At 42.1% G+C, this 16,164-nt stretch overlaps 1 protein-coding gene across 14 annotated transcripts in view; it reads left to right on the top strand.

Moving 5' to 3' along the window:
- The window catches only part of KAT6B (lysine acetyltransferase 6B), a 204,004-nt gene that overhangs the window by 41,908 nt on the left and 145,932 nt on the right, over positions 1-16,164 (top strand). The window contains exon 1 of one of the 14 annotated variants that reach the window (XM_051823154.2): positions 1,007-11,810. The exons of 12 other annotated variants lie outside the window; for them this stretch is intronic. The gene's annotated coding sequence lies outside the window, so the exon portion shown is untranslated. Of the gene's footprint in view, positions 1-1,006; positions 11,811-16,164 lie in introns of those variants that run through there. One more of the 14 variants, XM_051823158.2, reaches the window with a different exon arrangement.

Below are 16,164 nucleotides of genomic sequence, written 5' to 3' on the forward strand. Positions count from 1 at the left end.
AAAATACAAGTATATGCTTGAAATCAATTTTTTTTTAAATGAATTCTGATTGTGAAGTCAACATAGTATGTTGCTACCAATATTAAAGGAAAAAGACAACCAAAAATATCATTATGCCTTGGGTAGAATGGGTAATGTTTTGTCAAACTCCTGTTTTACCTTAATATGTGCATATGTATGTACCAAATCCTGATGTAAAATGTTTTTTTTTAAGTTACCATCAAAAATTGGAACGCTAAATGTGCCTGGGAAAGCAGAAGATGGCCCGAAGATTTGGGCCCTTGCCACCCATTTGGGAGACCCAGATGGAATTCTGGGCTCGTGGCTTTGGCCTGGTTGTTTCAGCCATTTGGGAATCGAACCAGAAGATGTAAGATTCTCTCTCTCTCTCTCTTTTTCTCTCTCTCTCTGTAACTCAGCCTTTCAAATAAATCTTTTTTAAAAAATTGGAAAGCTACATACAGGATTATTATAGAAGAAGCTTCTTTCATCACAGAGGTCCTGCCGTCCCCATGGAAATAAGAAATCAAAAGACAGGGGCAGGCTTTCTGTGGCTTGGGAGACCTGCATCCCGTATTGGAATGTCTGTTGTTGAGTCTCACCTCTAGTTTTCATGCAGCTTTCTGCTAATGGCCCTAGGCAGTAATTGGGTCCCTGCTATCTATGAGGGAAACCAGAATAGAGTTCCTGGCTCCTAGTTTTGGCCTGGCCCAGCCTGGCTATTGTGAGTATTTGGGGGAATGAACCAGGGAAGGGTTCACTCTTGCTCTCTTTCCCCTCTCCCCCTCTGCCCTCCCACCTTGTCTCTCCTCTTCCTTCTCTTCCCTCCTTCAATAAGTAAATAACTGTTAAAAACAAACATTTTTTAAAAAAGCAAAACACAAACTCACTTTAATGACTACTGTTGGCTGTCTGGTATTCATTTCCTCAGTGACTGATGAGCTATAACTTAGTCTTCCTTCTCTCCCTCCCTCCCTCCCATATTTATATGAAAGACGGAGAAACAGAGAGCTGCAAAGATCTTAAATCTGTTGGTTCACTCACCAAATGACTACAGCGGCTGGGGCTGGGTCAGGTGAAAGCCAGGAGCCAGGAACTCCACCTGCATCTCCCATGTGGGTGTCGGGTAGCCCAGCTACTTGGGTAATCTGCTGCTTTCCCAGGCACATGGCAGAGCTGAATTGGAATCAGAGCAGCTGGGACTGGAACCCGCACTCCAGTATGGGATGCCAGCATTGCAAGCAGCAGCTTGACCTGTTGTGCCACAGTGTCTGCCCCTAATTTAGTGTTTTCTTATTGTTTTTGTAATCATCCTCTACTTAGTCTTGCAGTCAACAGATACTGAGTGCCTGCTCTGTAGAGGGCTAGGGAAGTTATTTATCTTGAGAAGTTACTTCTTTCTGATATGCACATTTGTATGTGTGTTTTAAATAACTTCAGAGTTTTGGAAAAGTTGTTAGTTTAACAGCAAAATTGACCAGAAGGGATAGAGATTTCACATGTACTCTGTGGTCCCTGCATGTGCTCTGCCTGTTCTGTTAACAATATCAAGTGGTATGTTTGCTACAACTGGTGAACCTGCATTGACACATCATTATCACCTAAAGCCCTTAGTTTACACTAGGGTTCACTGTTGGCGGTATGTATTCTAAAGGCTTGAAGTACATGTTTTTAAATTTAATAAATTTTTTGCTTGAGAAATGGGTGATATTAGTACTCATCTCAAAGACCTAAATGTTGAAGCACAGACTGCTTCATTCCCAGGACAAAATAGGAGCTGGTTGTTTGTGGTCGTGGTGGCTATTACAAGAAATCAATCAGGCTCAAGATCTAGATTCCAGATTAGTGCAGAAGTAAATAGTGGTAGCCCTGGCTGCCATCTGTATGTGTTATGTGATAATCAGTTTTGTTTAGCTAGTTCTTCTGAGTAGCACATTAAAGCAATCTTGAATAGTGAGGAGACCTCCTTACTAGATTACCGTTTAATGTTCATTTCAAGTGAGTTTAAATCAAAGTAATGGAAGATTTGTCTTCCTTTTTTTCAAACATTTAATTTGTTATTTCTTGATCACATATCATCCTTTCTTTCAAGATCCTGCAGGATAATTTTTGTTAGAGTGCTGCAGCTTCACGCAAATTATCATCTGAAAGACCTTCTTAGAATTTGACAAATGAAATCTCTTTTCATTCCCGAGAGGAACTTGTTAAGCCAATGAAACTCAAAATTCTAATTCCTGTTCCTTTCCAGTGTACACCATTTTACTCATCTCGAATAAACATATAACCTCAAGCATCCTGCCAGCCAAATAGATTCTTTTTCAATTAGTGGCTCTATATACAGAATTTTATCATCATGAAATTTATAAACCAAGAAGGGAACAAATATTTACACTTGAAACTTCATGTCAACATTGCCCACTGTTTGAAGAGCTCTGAAAATGTAAATGTAGCTTCCCCGTACCCCACACCCCCTTTAAAAAAATGCCTTTGCAGTAGAAAAATAGGCCTCAGTCTCCTAGGAGGGGATGTGGAAGAGATACATTAAGTGTCCTTTCTTTGTGATTGGCATTTCTTTTTTTTCACATGAAGATCTGTTCTGAAACCTAATCTTTTCCTCCCTTTTCATGCTTTTGTAGTAGTATTTCTCTTTCTTTCTTTCTGTCTTTCTGTCTGTCTTTCTGTCTGTCTGTCTGTCTTGACAGGCAGAGTTAGACAGTGAGAGAGACAGACAAAGAGAAAGGTCTTCCTTCCTTTAGTTCACCCCCCAAATGGCCGTTATGGCCAGCGCACTGTGCTGATCTGAAGCGAGGAGCCAGGTGCTTCCTCCTCATCTCTCATGTGGGTGCAGGGCCCAAGCACTTGGGCCATCCTCCACTGCACTCCCAGGCCACCGCAGAGAGCTGGACTGGAAGAGGAGCAACCGGGACAGAACCGGCCCCCCAACCGGGACTAGAACCAGAGTGCCGGCGCCGCAGGCGGAGGATTAGCCTAGTGAGCCGTGGCACCGGCCATAGTAGTATTTCTAAGACATCTCCAAGTACTAAGGCAAAATTCTGAGGAGTTGCTTTGGTAGTTATTATACAGAATTGTTCCTCAATTTAAGCAAGCCTTTTACTCCAATATAAAATTAAACTAACCACAGAGGTTTCTGGGACCAAATAATGAAGAGCTGAGATTTGTGTTTCAGTGTGGGCAGTATAATGCTTGACAAAAGAAGACTTTTGAAGATGCTTACATATGTGATGATTTTCAGACCACAGCTGAAGTTTCAAATGTATTGAAATAATTGGGGCTAGTGTTGTGGTGCATTGGGGCTAAGCTGCTACCTGTGACGCCAGCATGCCATATTGGACTCCCTGTTGCTCTGCTTCTGGCCCAACTTCCTGCCAGTGTACCTGGGAAAGCAGCAGATGATGGTTCAAGTACTTGGGCACCTGCCACCCACATGGAACATGTGGATGAACTTCCTGGCTCCTGGCTTCAGTGTGGCCCAGTCCTGACTTTTGAGGCTATTTGGAGAGTGAAGCAGCAGATGCATGATCCCTCCCTCTCTCCTTCCCTCCCTCCTTCTTCCTTTCCTCCTTTCCTCCCTCCCTTCCTCCTTTCCTCCCTCCCTTCCTCCTTTTCTCCTTTCCTCCCTCCCTTCCTCCTTTCCTCCCTCCCTTCCTCCCTCCCTCCTTCCTTCCGTCCATCCATCACTCTGCCTTTCAAATAAATAAAATAAATCTGAAACAAGAATAATTAAAAATGCATCGAAATAATTCAGAAAGGGGAGGGGCTTATTTTTCAAAAGTTTAGGGGAGGTGTGATTTTTTTTTTCCTAAGGCTTTATTACCATTGTGATGCTACACAAAGTGGCTCTGCCTAACTTCAGCTGTTGCAGGTGGTGATTACATTGTAGGTCACTTAGGTTATTAAAGTATGTTCAGTAGGCTAATCTTTCTACAGAGCTTCAAAAATAATTAAGATGAATGAACAGATAAGCCCTATGTGTAGAATGAATAATTTAGTCCTAAATATCCTGGAAGCTAGTGAGAAGAGAAAAAGATACTGGTTTATAAAATTCTTATGGTTTGTGGCACAGCAGGTTAAAGCCCTGGCCTTCAGTGCCAGCATCCCATCTGGGCACTGGTTTGAGTCCCAGCTGCTTCACTTCTAATCTAACTCCCTGCTAATGTGCCTGGTAAAGCAGTGGAGAATGGCCAAGTCCTTGTGGGAGACCAGAGGAAGCTCCTGGCTCCTGGCTTGGGATTGGCCCAGCTCCAACCATTGTGGCCAATTTTGGAGTGAATCAGCAGGTGGAGGACCTCTCTCTCTCTAACTTTCAAATAAATGTGTGTGTGTGTGTGTGTGTGTGTGTTTTAATTCTCATGGTCAGATAAAGAAACAGAATTTTTTCCTTTCTTTTTTTCTTTTTCATTCTGAGGGTGACTCATTTTGGATTCTGCTTTGCAGAGGATAGTAAGTTTTAGGTTAAGAATAGAGTCAGAGTTTACCCCCTAAAAATGGAAAAGGGAACAAAAAATAAAAAAAGTGAGGAAATAACATTCTAGGTAGAGGGAATAATTAATATTGTTAAATATTCTAAATCTTCTATTGTTAAATATTCTAGCATTCTTGGTAGAGGGAATAACTAATATTGTTAAAGTTTCCTCCTATTCTTCCTGTAACATGAAGGGGAAATGACTGACTATAAAAATACTCCATGTCGGTTATATAAAAAGACACATTTCAAACAAATCAGAAATACATGTATTAAAATAAAGTCTCCCAGAATAATAGTAAGGCCCTGTCTAAGTGGGTGTTTCTCATTTCTCAGCCCACAGAAAAGGATGATACTAAACCACAGGTCACTGGAGATTTTTCTTCTTCTTCTTTTTTTTTTTTTTTTTTTTAAGATTTATTTGTTTTTATATGAAAGGCAGAGTTACAGAGAAGGGGAGAGACAGAGGAGACATCTTCCCTTCTGCTGATTCACTCTCAAAATTGCCTCATTTGCTGGGGCTGGGCCAGGCCAAATCCAGGAACTCTGTACTCCATCTGGGTCTCCTAAGTGGGTGATAGGGGACCAAGCAGTTGGGCCATCTTCCACTGCTTTCCTAGGCACATTAACAGGAAGTGGAGCAGCCCAGATCCAAAGCAGCACACATGTGGGATGCCAGCAATGCAGGAGGCGGCTTAAGGGGCTATGATGATACTGAGTTTAATGAACATTAATCAGGCATAGCAGTTTTGCTGGTGATGATAATACTGTTGGTTCTCACAAGAAATCCAAAGATCAGTGAGGTTCACTTGTTCACCAATTTCATCAGATAGTTTGTTCTCATTTACTGAGTCCTATTGTAGGTAATATTGCAGAGTGATCATCCAGGGAGATACTAGTAGGTATATTCGTAACGTAGTTATATATGCAACCAGTGCTAATGTAGGCATAGGGCTTGGGAGCACAAAGAAGGAGAAATTTGTTTTCTACAGAAGGCTTTCCCAAAGGACGTAACTTTTAGGTTGAGATTTAGATTAAGAGTTTACTCAAAAATTGAGGAAGGAGAGGGGAAACAAAGTGAGGAAGGCATTCTAGGTCAAGGGAATAGCAAGCCCAGAGGATCAGAGAAGGGCTCCAGGGCACGTCCTTGGACAGTGGTAAGTAGTGTTTTGCCAGAGTGTGTGGCTCAGAGCAGCACAAAGGTGACGAACGATATAGCTATAAAGATGGCAGAGTTGTGTCCAGTAAAAGTATTTGAACTTTATTCTGAAGGGGGGAAAGATGAAAATTTAAATGCAAAATGTGTGCAAATGTGGGAAGCTGGTTATGGGGGAGTGAGATTGGGCACATGTTTTCAATCACTGGGTCTACAGGCAGATCATAATCTCATTTTTCAAGGAGACTGTGTATCTCTTCATCATCTCTGTTAGTTTCTTAGTTTGCTGACACTGAGCAGTTTTTTTTCCCCCAGTATTTGCGGTGGTGCCCCAAAATGTACCCAAAATGTATATCAGAGTTGGTCCAGTTGATCCCCACCACCCACCTTGGTTGCGGAATTCCTATGAGGTTTGCCTGAGCTACTTTTTTTTTTTTTTTTTTTTTTTTTTTTTAAGATTTATTTACTTATTTGAAAGGCAGAGTTACAGAGAGAAAGGGAGAGATAGAAAGAAACTTCTTTCTGCTAGTTCACTTCCCCAAATGGCCGTAACTGCTGGAACTAGGCCAGTCCAAAGCCAGGAGCCAGGAGCTTCTTCCAGTCTCCCATGAGGGTGCAGGGGCCCAAGCACTTGAGTCGTCCTCTGCTGATTTCCCAGGCACGTTAGCAGGGAGCTGGATCAAAAGAAGTAGAGCAGCCAGGACTCTCAACTGGTGCCCATATGGGCTGCAGGTGACAGCTTCACCTATTACTGCATAGCGCTGGCCCCTGAGCTATTCTTTGTAAAGTGAGTTGCTGACTCCACTTCACCTAGTCGTGCCCCTTTCATTGCCCTTAGGCTCTTGCCTTTGTATCTGGCAAACTTCAAATACCCCATAGCTTCTGTGGTCTGCCTTCTTTCCCTCTGTTAAAACACTAAAACCAGGCCGGCGCCGTGGCTCACTAGGCTAATCCTCCGCCTAGCGGCGCCGGCACACCAGGTTCTAGTCCCGGTCGGGGTGCTGAATTCTGTCCCGGTTGCCCCTCTTCCAGGCCAGCTCTCTGCTGTGGCCAGGGAGTGCAGTGGAGGATGGCCCATGTGCTTGGGCCCTGCACCCCATGGGAGACCAGGAGAAGTACCTGGCTCCTGCCATCAGATCAGCGCGGTGCGCTGGCCTTGCCGGCCGCCGCGGCCATTGGAGGGTGAACCAACGGCAAAGGAAGACCTTTCTCTCTCTCTCTCTCACACTGTCCACTCTGCCTGTCAAAACAAAAAACAAAAAAACCCCACTAAAACCAGATATCATTCACTGATACTTTTTGATTGATTATACTGCCTGCAGTTGTGTGTTACCTCTTGCATAATCCCCATGTTAAACCCCATGTTGGGGCCAGTGCTGTGGTATAGAAGGTTAAGCTGCTGCCTGCAGTGCCAGCATGCCATATGGGCACTGGTTTGAGCCCAGCTACTCTACTTCTTATTTATTTGAAAGTCAGAGTTACACAGAGAGATAAGGAGAGAAAAAGAGAGGTCTTTCATTTGCTGGTTAACTCCCCACATGGCTGTAACAGCCAGAGCTGGGCCGATCCAAAGCTAGGAGTCAGGAGCTTTTTCCAGGTTTCTCATGCTGGTGCAGGGGCCCAAGGACTTGGGCCATCTTCTACTGCTTTCCCAGGCCATAGCTGAGAGCTGGATCAGAAGTAGAGCAGCTGGGTCTCAAACCGGCACCAATATGGGATGCCGGCATTGCAGGTGGCGACTTATCCCGCTACGCCACAGCACCAGCCCCTACTCCACTTCTGATCCAGTTCTCTGCCTCTGCCTCTCAAAAAAAAAAAAAAAAAAAAAAAAAAAAACCAACAACAACAAACAAACAAAACAAAAAAAACACTATGTTGCAGGAAATCCACTAGCTATTGCATGAATGGGGTAGCATGTCAGATAGCAGAGGTTCTTGATGGCAGCCTTAAAGTAGATCATTGGTGGATGAGATGGGATTGGGGAGTAGGGTCAGAGGGAACCTGTCTTCCCCCTGCTGTCCTGCCTGAAGCTGAGACCTGCAGTAGAGGAATCTTCTGGGATTGCAGGAATCGGATCTGCAGTCCCAGTTTCTGCTCCTTCTTCAAGGTTTCCTCTGTTGTCTCTGCTTCCCTGCTGCAACAGATTCCTCTTAGTTTTTCTTTTATTATTACTGTTAATCTGACTCATTGCTTCTTGTCCTTGACCTCATCCCAAAACTGTCTGACACATAGTTTATATTTTCTTGTATGTTTGACTTTTAGTTAATATTTCATGGTAATTTCATTCTACAGCTATCTTTTTATCTAATACCCTGGAACTCATCCCTGTCCCTCACAATTCTGGCCTCTTGTAATTAACTTTTGTGAAAAAGAAGTATGACTTTCAGACATACTCTCTTATTAGTAAAGGAGTATTACTGAATGTGAAATTAATGCTGTGCATCTGTAACAAGTTGTTCCACCTTGTGAATACTAAAGCAATTTATAAAGAAACCTTTCTTTGTTAAAAAATTTCTCTACGTGGGCCACATATTTCCAGACCTATTTCATAGTAATTTGTGGTTTTTTAGGTATGTCAATAAAGATGCTGTGGCCAGCATGCCTGGATTCTGTCAGATAAACATTTTGTGAGATTGCTTACTTTTAAAAAATTGTCTTGGTTTAAAACTTAATTTCTTCCCTAATGTCTGAGTAAAGAAATTCTTAAGTATTTAATAGACCTGATAAATTATAGTTAAAACATTCTGTTTTGCTGTTTAAATGTGTTTTCAAAGCGTTGATATGTTAATGCTTGTTTCATCCACATACTTTGTTCTGAATTTTAAGAAATCTCTATCTGAATCAGTAACATGCTAACAGCATATTTTTGAGGATCATATGGATTTTCTTTATCAAAAACAGTTAAACGGAAATTTCAGTGTGCATGTGGGAATGTATTTGTCATCATTTATACTGTATGGGGAGAGTGACTCATGCACTGTTTGGAGTTTCTGATTGTATAAAGAGATTACAAACAATTTGCAGTGGAATTTAAGTAATGTGTATGTGAAAAAGAAGGGAAAGTATGTTGCTCCTTTATTCTTTTCTAACTTTGATGAAATTTTTACCATTAAAAGTTTTTTTGGTAGGGATGGGTATTGTGGCAGAGCAGGTTAATGAGCTTGGGATGCCCACAGCCCGTATCAGAGTGCCTGGGATAGAATCCGGCCTCTCCTTCTGATCCAGCTTCCTGCTAATGTACACCCTGGGAGGCAGCAGGTGATTAGCTCAAGAGCTTGAGTCCCTGCCACCCATGTGGGAGACTGAGATGGAGTTTCTGGCTCCTGACCAAGCCCTGACTCTTGCAAGGCGTTTGAAGAGTGAACCAATGGATGAAGGATCTCTGTCTCTCTCTCTGTCTCTCTCTCTCTCTCTGATTCTTCCTTTCATATAAATCAAAATAAATAAACTTAAAAAAATGGTGAAATATTGACTACTTAAAAAATGAAGTTCAAATTTATCCCCTTACAATTATTATTTTTTGTAAAGTGAAGTTGAGTTTCTGAGCACAGTGTGGTTCTGCTCATCTTGCTGAGGATTTCTTGTCTTATCACAGGAAATGTATGTTCCCAGAGGGGAAAATCCAGTTTGGTTTCAGGTTGACAAATAGCTTTTCAAGGACAGTATGTCAAGTATAAAAGGAATTTCACCATTTTAGTACTGTGAGATTGTTTGAAGGGGAAAAGATAAAATAATAGTTAACGTTGACATTATTGAATCCCTGTTGTTAGCTGCCCCTAGCATCTCCTGCTGCTCTCTTGGCAGTATTTTAGCGATGTGTTTCCTTTGACCTTTCCTTTAATAGGAAGCCTTAGGCCCTAGGATCTAGCAGAGAAAGTTGAGCCATTTGTGTCTGTTTTTGAGAAGTTCTTGGGGGAAAGCATATCTCGGAGAGAACTGATGCATGACTTTGGGCAATTAAAGCTCAGTTTATTATACAGTGTGACGGACAGCCCAGTGAGAACCTCACAGATATGTACTGTGAGTGTGTAGAAGTGAGACTCTAATGCATATTTTATACCCTGATACTGTTGAATGACTTATCTCCTGCCCCTAGGCCAGCCCCTTCTGCTCATCATTATCCACTTCTGTTTAGATCTCTGAAAATTATGCACTTACGAGCCCTCTCATTGCTTCACTATGAATGGAAAAGCTTTTCTGTTGAGTTGCTTAAGCTTTGTTGCCTGGGGCTTTTACCCACAAGCTGTTGAATGAGACTCAATATTTCTAGAAGTTTGTAAAAGGATAGAAGATCCCTTTTCTGTAACTTCCTTATGTATGTATTTTTTCTGTTACGGAAGCTTGGCATTCAGCACATATAGGTGAGAGAAAGAGACCCCATATTGACATGTCCTTTGTTCTGATCTGTATACTCAGTTAACATATTCTTGGTTGCCTTCTGCCTACCTTCAAATTCTGAACTCTTAGAAGACTTAGGTATTTTGATTGTCTGTGCATATATTTTGAAATCTCTGGATTGAAGCTTTTCTAGGTGTTGGCACACTGCTCATCCCAGGACATCAGGATTATATAAAGATTAGTTTTATAAGTGACTATTAACCAAAAATCTTACTCTCAGGGGAGAAGATTCATGGAACTCCAAGAATGCATTGCCCTTTGCATAACAATTAATTTAGGCAATTAAAGATAGATGAGACTTATGTTGCCTTTAAGTTTTTCATTGTAATGAGACAAATATATTATTATAAAAGCTCTATTCATCAGTTAGAGTGTCTCTTAATTATAGGAGTAGTATATTTTTAAGTTTAATTATGGTACTTTGATGATATGATACTTGCAAGCTAAGGATACTTCAAGTTGTCAAGATTTTTGGTGCATCTAGAACAGTGCTATCCAAAATAAAAATTTCTATGATGTTCAAAATGTTCTCCCTTTGCAGTGTCCAACGTGGTAGTCACTAACCACACATAGCTAGTGAGACTGAAAAACTTCATTTTAAACTTTCTTTAAATTGTAAACTGAAGTAAGGACTACATTTTAATGCAGTGGGTTAAGCCACCACTTTGAACCCTATAAGGGAGTGCTTGTTGGCATCCTGAGTGCTTTGCTTCCGATGCATATTTTTACCTGCCAGTATGCCTAGGAAAGCAGTGGAAGATGGCCCAAGTACTTGGGACCCTATCATCCATGTAGGAGACCAGGATGGAGTTCCTGACTCGTAGCTTCTGCCTGGTACCACACTGGCTGTTGCCATTTGGTGAGTGAACCAGTGGATGTAAGATTTCCCTGTCTCTGCTGTTCAAACGAAAATAAATTTTAAGAAGTCATTAAAAATATAAATTTTAATAGTCACAAGTGGTTAGTGGTTACTAGTTTGGACAGCACAGATCTAGAATATGTAGAAAATCTACATTTAGTAGTATAAAAGCATCTCAAGTTTCTTGTTTTTGGTTGGGAAGGTGAATCTGGTTAAATCTGAAATTGATAGTGGCCAATAATGCTGTTTGATCTAAAGAGAAACTTCTTTAATATGATGCAAACTTAAATGTGTGGGGTGAATGTTGTGGCACAGCAAGATAAGCCACTGTGTGAGATGCCTGCATCCCCTATCGAAATACTTGGGAATCAAGCCCTGCCCCTGCTTCTGATCCAACTTCCTGCTAATGTGCCTGGGAAGCTTCTCTAAACTCCCCTATCCCGCTCTTCACCATAGGTAAGTAGAAATTCTTGAAAACACTGAATTTTGTTCAATAACCAAGAGTATCTAATATAGAAAAATATTCCCTTAAATAGAAATATAGAGATTATTAGGCCAACCAGAGTTTTAAAGAGTCACAACAAAAAATTAAGCCCCCCCCTTTTTTTTCAGTTTTGTTTTCCCAGATTTTGCAGGACTCCACCTGAGCTCTGTGTTAAAAGTTAGAAATGTAGGGTCAAAGGAAACTAGGCTGTGTCTGCTCTGACTCTGCTGCCTGTTTACTTGCCCCTCAAGTGCTGTGTTCTTAGCTAATAAACCATGAATGTATAGCAGAGACATGAGTGTATACAGCCATCTTTGACCCAGTAACACCTGGCATCTTCCACTGATCTGGGAATCAGAACTCATTTAGCACTGCTTCGGGTCAGGGAACTCGGAACCTAACTGCCCTGGTCCCTCTTTGTGGCAGTTGGGTAAGTCCTGAGGGCTTGATGTGTGAAGCATAGATAGGTGGGAACAGCGGCTTATGGCATATTTTACAAGGGAGATTGTGTAAGCTGGGGAATGATAGGTTATGACATGTCTTTCAAGGGAGATTGTGTAAGCTATGGGGATCTAGATGCAGAGGAATTATTGAATCTGTCTCCTGGTGCAGATGTGGAGGGAGAAGGGCCAGCCATTCCCTCTTGACTCCTTGAGGTTGGGGACTGTCTCATATAGGCCGTGCGTGTCTTGGCAGATGGTCCTGTCAAACCTGGATCAGGTACCTAGTGTGCTAGAGTTTGTGCCAAGGTGGACTGTTAAATCTGATTCTAAGGAGAACAAGGCTGAGGTGGCAGTCTTTCTACAAGGCATTAGGACGCTCTTTTCGCGGCAACTGAGCCATGCATAAAGGTTGCTTACCTTTTCATGTAGTTGGTCTTTGGTCTCTTATCTTGAGCCACAGTGTCAGGTTGACAAGAGTGGACACAGGTAACCTGAAATGGGTTAGACTTCTGCTTCGTTAGGAAAGGGAACTGGGCAGCCCTCCCTGCAATGATGGCCACAGGTTGGCAGAGCACTGACTTACCAGCCCCTCTACTTGCTGGAGTCAGGATAGCTGTGTGGGTTGTGACGGTGTATCTCATATGCTTTACACACTGTAGTGTCAGACCCAGTGGAGTTTGCAACTAATGGGTTTCATATTAGAAGAGAATATTACTTGTTTGTAAGTAATCTTGAGTACAGATGGGAAATGCTGACTGAATTAGACTTTTCAAAGATTTGAAATGTCTGTATCACCAAAGAAGAATTGCTAATATAATGAAAAGACAAATAACAGACTAGGAGAAAGTAAGTCATGTATAGTATACAAAGGATAAACACAGAAAATGAGCATAGAGAATATTCTGCAAATTAATATGAAAATAATTAAGGAGAGAATGGGCAAATGATATAAAAAAGCATTTGGAAGAAAGGAAACATGACCAATAGATACATAAAAATGTATTTGGTATCATTAGTAATTAGGAAATTAGATATTAAAGCAATCAGATGTGCTTTTCTCCCATCAGGTTCATAGACATTAAAGAGAATAATATTATCTGTTAACAACAGTGAGGAAAAAAATAGGTGTATTTTTATATAGTGAGTGTATAAACTGTTAAGATCTTTTTGGAGAAGACAATTTGGCAGCCTCTATGAAAATAAAAACACATACCTGTGATTGAGTAATTTCATGTTAAGGAAGACATGGACTGCATTCCAGCATTGTTATTAAGGGTGAAACCTTGGGATGATTAAGTGCAAGTGATATGACCAAAACACAGAATTTTCTGCAGTTCCTAAAAAAGAGAGTGGTATGTAGCTAAAGTAGGAAGCTTTCTCAGGTATCTTTTTAGTGGGGAAAAAAAAAAGCTACAAAATTATCACATTCATGTTAAACTCAAAACTAGATTTTTATTTATTTATTTATTTATTTATTTATTTTTTTTGTGACAGGCAGAGTGGACAGTGAGAGAGAGAGACAGAGAGAAAGGTCTTCCTTTGCCATTGGTTCACCCTCCAATGGCCGTGGCAGCCGCTGATCTGAAGGCAGGAGCCAGGTGCTTCTCCTGGTCTCCCATGGGGTGCAGGGCCCAAGCACGTGGGCCATCCTCCACTGCACTCCCGGGGCCATAGCAGAGAGCTGGCCTGGAAGAGGGGCAACCGGGACAGAATCCGGTGCCCCGACCGGGACTAGAACCCGGTGTGCCGGCGCCGCTAGGCGGAGGATTAACCTGTTGAGCCGTGGCGCCGGCCTAAAAATTTTTTAAAGGTTTATTTGTTTACTTATTTGAAAGTCAGAATTACAGAGAAAGAGGTAGTGACAGAGACAGAGAGATATTTTCCATCCTCTGGTTCACTCCCCAAATGGCCACATCAGCCAGGACTGAGCAAGGGTTAGCAAGGAGCCAGGAGCTTCTTCTGTGTCTCTCTTGTGGGTGCAGGGACCCAAGCACTTGGGTCAACTTCTACTGCTTTCCCAGGCGCATTAGCAGGAAGCTGAATTAGAAATGCAGCAGCCCAAATGGGATGCTAGCACTGCAGATGGTAGCTTAACTTACTATGCCCCAGCACTGGCCTCAATTTATTTACAATTTTATTTATTGATATTCATTTTATTTGAAAGGTCAAGAGACAGTGACAAATGCAGAGATATTCTGTCTGCAGGTTCACAGCCCAAATGCCTGCAATAGCCAGGGCTGGGTTAGGTCAAAGCCAGGAGTTGAAACTTAATGTGAATCTCCCTTGTGGGTGGCAGGGACCCAACTTCTTGAGGCATCACATGCTGCCTCCCAGGATTCACAGCAGGAGGCTAGGTCCAAGTTGAAGCCAGGACTCAGTTCAGCCACTGTGATATGGGATGTAGGCAGCCCAAGCAAAATGTTTTTAATTTTCTTATTGAAAGATTTTAATTTAAATGAAAGGTAGAGTGGGAGAAGGTAGAATAATTACGGGGAGAGAGAGAATCTTCCATCTGTTCCCAAATGGCCTCTATGACTGGGCTCCATTCAGACCTCCTATGTGGGTGACAGAGGCCCAAATACTTAGGCCATCTTCTGCTGTCCTCCCTGGCACATTAGCATGGAGCTGGATTGGAACTGGAACATTAAGGAGCCAAACTGGCTTAACCTGCCGTGCTGCTACTTGGGCCTCCCAAGGGGTTTGTTAGCCACTGTGGCCAACACAGCCCCCCCCCCCCAACCCTAGATTTATTTCCGCATGCATTGTATTTTATAGATCCTTAATATATTGTACATATGAAGTCTATCTATAAAATAAGTTAATTTACATTGTACATATTAAGTCTGTAAAATAAGTTCATTTATATTCTATATGTATTTTATAGTTTCTAAAACATGCTTTTCAGATTTGGACATTTTTGAATTTAGTGTATTTAACAATTGGTGGCACATTTTAATAGTTTTAATAATTCTTGGTGAAGCAGTGACATTCTGAGTGATAAGATCTTAGATTTGATGGAAGATGAGGGGCAAATGCATTGATTAACACTCTAAGTAAGAAATAGAATGAGATTGAGGAGGTGTCTGTATCTGTATCATCTATTATTTGAACTCTTTACAGTGAGAATGTATTCAGTTATTGTGTGATGAAAATTTTAAAAGATATATTTTTGTGATAGAGAAGACAGGGTGGTCTGGGTGCCTGTGTGATCTGAGCCGTTTCTTCACATCGCTCTTAGGCTGATACTCAGCTGTGTCTGAGAACTTGAAGGCCTGGATGGCTGAGAGATTGTTCAGCTCCATTAAGAAGTTAAGTAGCTGTGAAGATTCAGTGGGAGAGAATTGAGGGCTGAGGGCCAACACAAGGGAGGTGCAGAACGCCAGAACCTAGAGCCAACTGCTCTGTTGCAACTGCTGCCTTTGTGTGGAGAGGTTGAAATTCTCCTACGGCAGTTACCCGTCCCAGACTGGGAGTTCCTCTGGGGCTAGCCCAGTCCATGGTGTGCTATCCACTGTTTCCATAAAGAAATCATATAGTGAGGTGGAAAATAGGTCAGACCAAGGGGCATTCCCATTGCCACTGAAAGGAAACACATTGGGTAAAGAATGAAGCTTTACTGGAAAAAAACCAAAGGAGTAAATGGGCTTTTAAATATGAGGAGCTTAACAAAGCAGACAGGAGGTGATGTGTCATAGGTTGGAAACAGGCTCTTTGTATTTGTAAGAGGCCTGTCCACGGGATCCTTAAATCCTTGAATTAACAGGGCACAGTGTGGGTGTCTCCCCATTAGGAATAGCTGCATTGTGAAGAGAACACAGAGTTATGACTATTAAATGAAGGGACAGAGAACTTATTGCAGAAGGGCAGAGGTAGAAGAGGAGGTGGTACCCCGGGAAATCAGGGGAAGCTTCTTGGCCAAGGTGTCAGCTTGTGGTGATGGATGGAGAAAGGCAGAATTTGGAGATGGATTTTTTTTTAAGCTTTGTTTTATTTATTTGAGAGCCAGAGTTACAGGAGAGAAGAAACAGAAAGAGAGGTCTTCTATCTGCTAGTTCACTCCCCAAATGGCCACAACAGCTGGGGCTAGGCCAGGCTCAAACCAGAAACCAGGTATTTCCTCTGGGTCTCCCACGTGGGTACAGGGGCCCAAGGACTTGGGCCATCCTCTTCTGCTTTCCTAGGTGATTAGCAGTGAACTTAATTGGAAGTGGAGCAGCAGAGTCTTGAGCTGGCCTGGGGTGGTGGTACAGGCTGTGGCTTTTAACTTGCTGAGCCATAGTGCTGGGCCCTGAACATAGGATTTTTAAGCGGGGATTTAGAATGAAAGAATGACAGGCTCAC

This window comes from Oryctolagus cuniculus, chromosome 15 (assembly GCF_964237555.1).
Source record: "Oryctolagus cuniculus chromosome 15, mOryCun1.1, whole genome shotgun sequence".
In the NCBI taxonomy this organism is placed as follows: Eukaryota; Metazoa; Chordata; class Mammalia; order Lagomorpha; family Leporidae; genus Oryctolagus; species Oryctolagus cuniculus.